The sequence below is a fragment of the Chiloscyllium plagiosum genome, chromosome 30 (genome assembly GCF_004010195.1).
Source record: "Chiloscyllium plagiosum isolate BGI_BamShark_2017 chromosome 30, ASM401019v2, whole genome shotgun sequence".
NCBI lineage: Eukaryota > Metazoa > Chordata > Chondrichthyes > Orectolobiformes > Hemiscylliidae > Chiloscyllium > Chiloscyllium plagiosum.
In genome coordinates this window covers 22,172,240-22,181,395 of record NC_057739.1, presented here as the reverse complement: position 1 = coordinate 22,181,395, position 9,156 = coordinate 22,172,240, and the positions used below count along the sequence as shown (strand labels likewise).

At 40.1% G+C, this 9,156-nt stretch overlaps 1 long non-coding RNA gene across 1 annotated transcript; it reads right to left on the bottom strand.

The window, feature by feature from the left end:
- Positions 1 to 3,021: 3,021 nt before the first annotated feature.
- LOC122564800 lies at positions 3,022 to 8,977 on the bottom strand. The gene is made up of 3 exons (XR_006316006.1): positions 8,129 to 8,977; positions 7,926 to 8,050; positions 3,022 to 3,059 (listed from the first exon to the last, which is right to left on the bottom strand). It is a non-coding gene; the product is annotated as an uncharacterized LOC122564800 (long non-coding RNA).
- Between the last annotated feature and the right edge of the window lie 179 nt (positions 8,978 to 9,156).

Sequence of the window (9,156 nt, the reverse complement as noted above, 5' to 3'; positions counted from 1 at the left end):
AGAACATGATTTTCTAATGTGCAAGTTTCCTCCAGCCAAAAAAAGTCCACTTTTATAATAAATTGTTGAGATTACAGTGAAAGTCTACTAATATGAGTAAAATGAAGAATGACATGAAATGAAAGAATAAATTAATCCAATTATGTGACAACTGAACGGATGTCACAGACTGCGATATCCGGATAGAAGAGAAAGTACGATGACTTTTCTGAATGTTATGATTTTTCAGTGTTCTACCTTTATTCAATACCATGTTCAGTATCATTAGTAGTGCATACGCTTCTGCTTATGTTGCAGCAGGTTAGACATAAAAGAACAAGGCTTAGAACTACCCCATCACACTGACTAAAATCATGACCTCAAGGCCACAGGCATCACACAGAGAGCAAAGCGTCATATAACATTTGCAGTAGTTTCCAAACGAAATCAAGTAGTTCCTAATTATTGTGTTATGTGTAGAGCTGGGAAATTTTCTAAATGCTTCCTTGTGAGACGGATCTAAAACATAAAATTGTGATCAGGAATTGTGCTGAGTAAAATGTGGGCTGACCACAATCATATGCCTTGGCTGTCATTCTACATTAGCGTGTTGGTGAGAACAGTATTATTGGATTTCCCTGCGGCTCTTAAAAGCACACATGGTGATTTGGTGCGCATCACATGAATTCTAAATTGCTGAATAAACTGCTGACTGCTCCCCAGTATGACATATGTGCTTGGAAAAATGCCAGACCCATATATGTCTGCAGCAACTGGGGGCAGTTTATGTTCAGTGAATACTTTAGAAAAAAGCAACCAAAAATGGCAATAATGGGCCACTCATTATGATGGTGTATAATACCTCAGATAGGCACACCAGAGTTTAAAATTGCACAAAACCTCTATGCATAAAAATTACAAATCTCAATTTAACACTCCCTAGCAAAGATGATCATGGTTGAGGTTAAAGTTAGCCTGCGACAACTTACTGACTTAAGGTCACTTAATCGGTTCCTGACAGCTATCATTTTAATTACACTGATTAGTTTCTAACTACATGAACTCTCTTAGAGTCTTTCTTTCCAACTAGAGTTGGACTATCTTCTTTAACTTTCTCTATTCCAGTATAAGAAGATCCTATTTTCTTAATAAAATGCAATATAATGACCAAAAATTTCAGTGGATTTTTCTGCTTGTTTGCCATGATCTCAGCAGAAAATGTACACGTCAGTTCCCAAAAGTCATTGTGGCTATTCTGTTCCTTAATGTGGTGAATTGGATCACTTCCATTTTTCAAATATTCTTCCTACAGTGGCTGTGCCTGAGTTGCAAGCAAACCTCTAACAGTGTGTTGACCAATACCTTGTACAAATTCCCATCACTTTTGTTTATTCCTTCTTGGGATTTGGGTATTGCTGGCAAGGCAAGCAATTGTTGCCCATCCCTAACTGCATTGAGTGATTGAGTTGGCTATTTCTAGAGGGCAATCACCACATTCTGATGGGACCACGATCGAGTTAAAACATGCACGCTTGTCTTAAAGTATGGTTATAAAATCATTGAATGGTTACTGAATGAAAGGAGGCTATTTGGCCCATTATGTCTATTCTGGCTTTCTGACAGAGCAGTTCACCTTGTGCCAGTCACTTGAATTGACCTGGATTTTCTTCCTTTCCAGATAATAATCCAATTCCCACTTGAATGCCTCAATGCACCTGCCTCCATCACACTGTCAGGCAGTGTACTCCAGATCCTGAACCCTCACTGCTACATGAAATCTTTCCCCACGACACCATTTCTCCCTTTGCTAATTGTTCTCTGGCTTTCAATTCTTCTGCCAAAAGCAACAAGCTTGATTATTCAGCTTAGATCAACCCGTGTTTGATCAAAGACATATTCAAGCTTTCAGATTACATTTGTTAGGATGGAATAAATGAAAGAGAGTGAGGTGGAATTTTCTTCAGTCTTCTCTTGCTTCACTTCAACAAAAAAAATCTATTTGTGCACATAAGCAGGATTTCTGTGTGGTAGCAGCACTTTTACCCCAATATGTTCTGATCATTTTTCCAATTTATTTTGTCCATGTCCCGTAGCAGCTCATGTGGACAGTATTAAACTGTAGAGCTGGCAGATTTGACCTGGACTGGAAAAAGAGAGATGTGAGTAGTGCCAATTGCACGGAGCCCTTGAGTTCTGACTCAAAGCACTCAACTCATAAAATGACCTGGTGCATTAAAAACAACAAAAAACTTCTGTATATGAACATTACCAAGAAAAGACTGATTCTATGTAAAAAATAGCAAGAATATGCACAGAATCCAAAATATAATCCATTCAATTTTGCAGATTGAAACTGCTTTTGGAAAACAAATTTGGCCGAGTTTGTTCCCTTTAGTCAACCTATACCAGGGCAGCACTGCTACCTCACAGTGCCAGAGCCCCAGGTTTGATTTTGCCCTTGGGTGACTGTATGGAGTTTGCACATTCTCCCCATGTCTGCGTGAGTTTTTGTCCGGTGCTCTGGTTTCCTCCCACAGAGTCGGTTAGGTGGATGGTCATAGTAAATTTCCCATAGTTTCCAGGGAAGTGCAGGCTTGGTGGATTAGCCTTGGGAAATGTGGGGTTACAGAGGTAGGGTAGGCGTATGAGTCTGGGTGGGATGCCCTTCAGAGAGTCAGTGTGGACTTGATGGGCTGAACGGCCTGCTTCCACATTGTTCAGGATTCTATTCCAGTTCAGATTTCAAGCAATGTGGAAGGACAAAGTGTACCCTTACCTGTTGTGCGATAATTTTCTGTTTGCAAAAAACAATGTTGAAAACATGGAGATAATTCATGATCAGGTTGGAAGGCAAGTTAAGTTTTCTGAAGGTGAAGACACTGAAGTTGCTTCCTGTATAACCAATCTTAAGAATCACACAACACCAGGTTGTATTTCAACAGGTTTATTTGGAAGCACTAGCTTTCAGAGCACTGCTCCTTCATCAGGTGGTTCTGGAACAGGATCCTGGTGTTGTGTGATTTTTAACTTTGTCCACCCCAGTCCAACACTGGCACGTCCACATCATGGCTACCACCAATCTAACATTGCAATTAGAAAATCAAAAGGTAGATGTTGTCTTTATAATATAGGCAGACCAAAATATTGCTATTGACGTGCATCTTTCAGTTATTGTTAAGAAACAGTCCGATTTTTTTAGCCAAGGTTAATTGCAGGAAAATTCATTCATGTAGGCATGACCTTTGATCTTCACCTACTAGTAATGGAGTCAAGCATAAAAGCAATGACCTGTGAGCAGTGATATTAGCATACTGAACTGGTTCATAACTAGACCATGTTTATAAGTATTTTAACATTTTTTGTACAAATAAAATCAGACAACCAGCTAATGGACTGGCAACCAATAAATAAGACATTTGTGGCCATTATCTTTAAAAATATGCTTTTGTGTCAGCTCTCTCTGATTACACTTTCTATTGTAATTGGATAATCCTGGATTCACTGGTCTTTTTCCTCAATGTACTAATTAATAAACCATGCACTACAATCTGTCACCAGAAAAACCCAAGTATAAAACGTTTTTGGAAATATGTTGCTGTTCCTTCGCTGTCACTGGGTCAAAATCCTGGAATTCCCTCCCTAATGGCATTGTGGGTCAACCCATAGCAGATGGACTGCAGTGGTTTAAGTAAACAGCTCACCACCACCTTCTCAAAGGTAACTCAGGACGGGCAAAAAATACTGGCCCAGGCAGCGATGTCCACATCCCACAAATAAATGAAAGTAATAAAAAAAACCTCAATAGGTCCAACCATGGAAAGCCTTCAAGTAGTTCACACTCAAGTAAAACAGCCACATTCCTGCCTGTGTCTCTCAGGCAGCTAAGTGGTAAAGATCAGTCATGACCTGAGACAGACAGCATTATGGCACCAGTCTAGAGACAATCTGTAATCCTTGCAATGTTGTAGCAAATGGTGACTTCATGTGAGTTTTTTTTTGTGAGATCCTGTGCTGAATTTTCCAGGGGAACTAAAGCCAGAGGAGATCCCACACCATAGGCAGCATGAAGGTGGTGGTACTACTATTCCACCAGCAGCCTATTCCAGGGAGACTGTACAATCGAGAATTTAAATGGATGCTGGCTCAGTCAGAGAGCCAGCAGTTCAGTAGTCCTGGGGTGACTAGTGTGGAAACTGTAGCTCCTGCCTTATATTTTCAATCATGGATGTGAGCATCACTGGCAGAGCAAGCATTTATCACCCATCTTTAATTGCACTTGAGCAGCTGGTAGTGAGATGTGCTTGCTGCAGGATTTCTAGATGCTGACCTGCTTTCGTTGGTCTTGTTGGTCAGGTTCAGGTTGGTCAATGGCAACCACCCAGAATGTTGATAGTGGGATATTCAATGAGGGTAATGCTAACAAATAACAAAGGAAAATGGTTAAATTCTCTTTTGTTGGAGAGTTAATTACCTGGCATTGGTGTGGTGCGAATGATGCTACCTGAATATTGTGGTTACTTTGAAGAGAAGTTGAGGCCATTTTTTGAGGAGGCATGAGCCAATTTGTTAGACTCTGGAGTTTGAGGGTCTGGGGGAATGGTCCACAGTTCACAGTAATGCTGTCTCCATTGATCTGTCCATTACCACCAGGGCACCCATTTAGTAGGCATCGGGGAGTCCATTAAAGATGCCTGTCCCAGAACACAATGGGAAGCCATCAAGATTTATTCTGTATTCTCTCTACATGTCCAGAAGACCTTTGATGTGGGAAAAATACCCAAGGAAGCAGGAAAAGGTGACCAATTGGTCTCTTAAGTGGTTCTGTTTGGCATCTGTTGGGCAGCCACGCCACCATGTTTATCATCACTGATCATGCATCATTGCAGCAAAATGACATTAGGCTCCCATTAGGCTTCCCATCTCCCAGCCTGGTTGCACTGGGCAGGGAATATTCTGTCCTTTGTTTAGAAATGTTCCAACTCTTTTGATATTAGAAATATTTCAATGAATTTACATATCCTATCTCATTAAGTGAGTTATTGTCAAAACGTCTCATCTTACATTCATCAGGACAGACGCAAGAATGTCAAATTTGAAAGGCAGCAACAATGTATATATAGCATGAAACCCAAATCTGACTGTTGTCTAACTGCACCATATTCATAACACTGCACAATTATATACTGAAAAGATCATTTGTCATACATGTTGGCAAAGTTAGCTCCTAATGTTTCATTTTAAATTACAACTGCTTTAGGTTTGCTGGTTCTAAAATCTGTTACATAATTACTTCTTCCCATATATTTTAAATCATTGCAATCTTTCTTAGTATCATTTATCACTTATTTCACTTTTGCTATCAGCATTAGAAATGTTTAACCCTGCTCATTTTACCTCCTGATGAATTTAGCATTAAAAATGTGGAAAGCTGTCCTTTTCCCTTATATTTCACCTTTTTCATCAAGAATGTACTCTAAATTTTTAACAGTTACGCTAAAGATCAATAACAGCTTTTCCCTTTATGCCTCTGTAGGTGCCCCATTTTGAAACATCAATGTGTGGTAGGATTTGTCAGTCTTTCAGATTGGCCACCAGGTGGCCTAATGGTAATGTCACCAGACCTGGGCTCAAGTTCTGGAAACACGGATTACAATTATACCATGGCAACTGGTGAAATTTAATTCAATTATTCTTTTAAAATCTGATATTAAAAGTTACGCCTGTAAGGCTATCAACAATTGTTGTAAAAATCTATCTTGTTCACTTTCTTCTTTCAGGAAGGGAATTTGCCATTGTTACCTATTCTGGCTTAGACATGACTCCAGACCTAAAAAACTGTTGGAGATTCCTAACTGCCCCCTGAAATGCACCAGCAAGACATTTAGATCAAGGTTGTCTAGAGGTGGGTGTTAAATGCTGACCCAGCAATGCCAATGAAAATGCTTATGACGATGAGACTTCAGGAACGAAAACACAATCATCAGGACTGCAAGCAATCCTTTAGAAAAATCAGAGGGATATTTATTTTCATTTTCTCTTGTTTACTAATTACAAAAATACTGGAGTGGCAGAAGATTGTTTCACTGCAATGAGAGTTCATCCATTTGTATAAAGAAGACCATGTTTTAATTGACATGAGGACTGCAGATGCGGGAGATCAGAGTCTTGATTAGAGTGGTGCTGGAAAAGCACAGCAGGTCAGGCAGCATCCGAGGAGCAGGAAAATCGATGTTCCGGGCAAAAGCACTTCATCAAGAATGACCTGACACCTTCATTCCTGATGAAGGGCTTTTGCCGAAACGTCGATTTTCCTGCTCCTCTGATGCTGCCTGATCTGCTGTGCTTTTCCAGCACCACTCTAATGTAGACTTTAATTGACATGAGGCAGGTAGTTTCATGTGTCAGGTGACCAACAGTGGGAGGGTAAGGGCGGATTGGTTGAAGGTATAACGTCACGTGATGAAAACTGCAGGAATATGTTCAAGATGAGTGTCAACCGTAAGACAAGAAGGGTCCAGGTCTGTGCTTGGATGGCTGTTTTCACCAGAATGATTACTGAAGCAGTACAATTTATTACGTGCACTATGATACCAAATACTACAGATTGTATAGATTGTGTAGTTTGCTGCCACCATTCTCTTTGCTTGACTGGGTCTTATATGGTGGATGAAAACCACGAGTGAGACTTAACAACAAGAGGTTCGTTTCATAACAGGATGCAGTTTATTGTCTGATGGCAATCAAGGTTGATAAAGTGTCATGCTGGGGAGAGCAATCAGGCACAAGTTCCATTGGTAAGTTAGACAGTGTTACTCAGAATACTGGAAGATATGTGGGTTTTAGCTCATCCTATAAGATCATAAGATGTTCTGCTTTTCCCTCACTAAAGTCCTTATGACATCAACAGATTGGGTTGAGTTTCATGGAATGTTCAACATTAACCTTTTCAGAAACATTACTTTGTACAACACAACAGGGTTAAGAAATGTATTTTGATGAGTCCATGAATAAGAAATATTTGGAGAGATATGGGCCTAGTGCAGACTGGTAGGACAAGTTTAGTTTGGGATTATGCTCAGTATGGACTTGTTGGACCGAAGGGTCTGGTTCCATGACTCGATGACTCCCTATGTGGGTTGAACAGTGGGTTGGGTCCTATGTCATTGCCTTGACTAATTAACTAGATAAATGTCACTGCCTGTACTCAGCCTCTTGGACTAGGTACTAGAGTGTGCTTTTATTTGTGTTTGTGCAACGGCAGGTCAGGGCCACAGAGAGAGAAAAGAGGATATTTGTCTGTTTGTGTGAAAACAGATCACGAGGGCTCCTTCGTGTACATTGCCTGAACTTTCAAAACCGGTCATGTCTCCACAGGCAAATTATTCAGCCAACTAACTCTGTCAATCTGATGATAATATCCTTGCTTGACACAGTGCCAATTCTGGGTTCCAAAACAGTAAATTACCATCTCACACCTGTAAGTAGGGGCTGTTACCTGCTCAGAAATGGGATAAATACCATCAGTCTTACTACACATTGCTGTGTTTAGATTATTCATTTTCTTCAGAACAGTCACTTTGACCAGGACACTGGAAAAATTAAACCAAGTGATTTAATGAACCAAAAAGGTGATTTATAAAAAACCTGTCAAGTTCTTGTTGGTTTGATAAATCTTACTATGAGGCTCAACTGTGAGAAAACAAATGAGCCATGCATGTAGGCAAGCAAATCACCCAACACTATCCAATTGAAACACAATTTCAGATCAGCTCCATGCTGGAGAGGTTATGACTTTCACTGGGATTGCAATCTGTCTCAGTGTGTTTCTCTCGCACAGTTTTATTGTTGGCAATTGAACTGGCACTAGGACATGAACAGAAGTGGGTCAGAGGCCAGCAGGACATACAAAATGATTTGTGAGGAAAGGGAGGGAAGCAATTCTTTACCTGGTGGTGTAGTCAGAACCTGTTTCCTGCATATTCATGGCTCAACAGACAACTGGGTCATGGAGAGAAGCACAGCAGAAATACAATCACAGAGGAAGTCAGGCCACAGACTTATATATGGAGAGCTGCAAAAAGAAACAATAATAAATAGGTGGAAGCCAGAACTCAAAAATAAGGTTTTTGTGGCCCCAGCACATGCTTACATTCAGGAAAGATCCATCAAAACACATGTCACTGTCCTTTTACAAATAACTTCCCGAATGCCACATTTTACTCTCTTGCCTCCCATCCACATTTCTGCTCATCTGAAATTCTGCTGTCTATAAGCAGATGTCGATCATCCCTGTCCTTGCTGATCTCCATTGGCTCCGACTCCATCATGTGCTGGGATCCAAGAATAAGATATACAATTTGACAGTCAGAATTTACTCAAATAAGGATTTTTTTTCATTATTGCGGGTTTGTACCTACCAGTCAAAGTTGCATTTGACCGACTACCTACCTTTTATATCCCTATATTATTCTTACAAACTACTGGAGAACTATGCAAAAATGATACAATATCATAATAAGCAAATATAATCTTTGCAATCTTTAATATTCAACAACAGCACTTTTCAACCTGTACATGTAAATGATTGACAACAGAATATAGAACTTCTGTCAGTTCCTGTCGGTATGTGAAAACCCCATGAAGAGTTTAAGTAAACAAGTGACAAATGCTTAATCCTAACTTTATTCACTGGCATGTGACAAAGCAATCTTTCACATTTTAACTCTTAATAAGGTTTGAGTAGCTTAGAGAAAAAAAATAATTTGATAAACCAATATGTGAGATATGAGAAAACTTTATCAATTTTTCAAATAGTTCTCAATATTGTGGTAATTGTGAAAATTTCCAGAGACATGCAAGAGTGTTTTACATTTAACTTTCCAAAGCACTACTGTCTATTCTTTGGTTTTATTAACACCAGCTTTCTCAATGTTTGGGAGAAGGTTTGTAGCTTGGGTGCTCGTTGTTGTGGTTCTGTTCGCCGAGATGGGAATTTGTGTTGCAGACGTTTCGTCCCCTGTCTAGGTGACATCCTCAGTGCTTGGGAGCCTCCTGTGAAGCGCTTCTGTGATGTTTCCTCCGGCATTTATAGTGGCCTGTCCCTGCCGCTTCCAGTTGTCAGTTTCAGCTGTCCGCTGTCGTGGCCGGTATATTGGGTCCAGGTCTATGTGTTTGTTG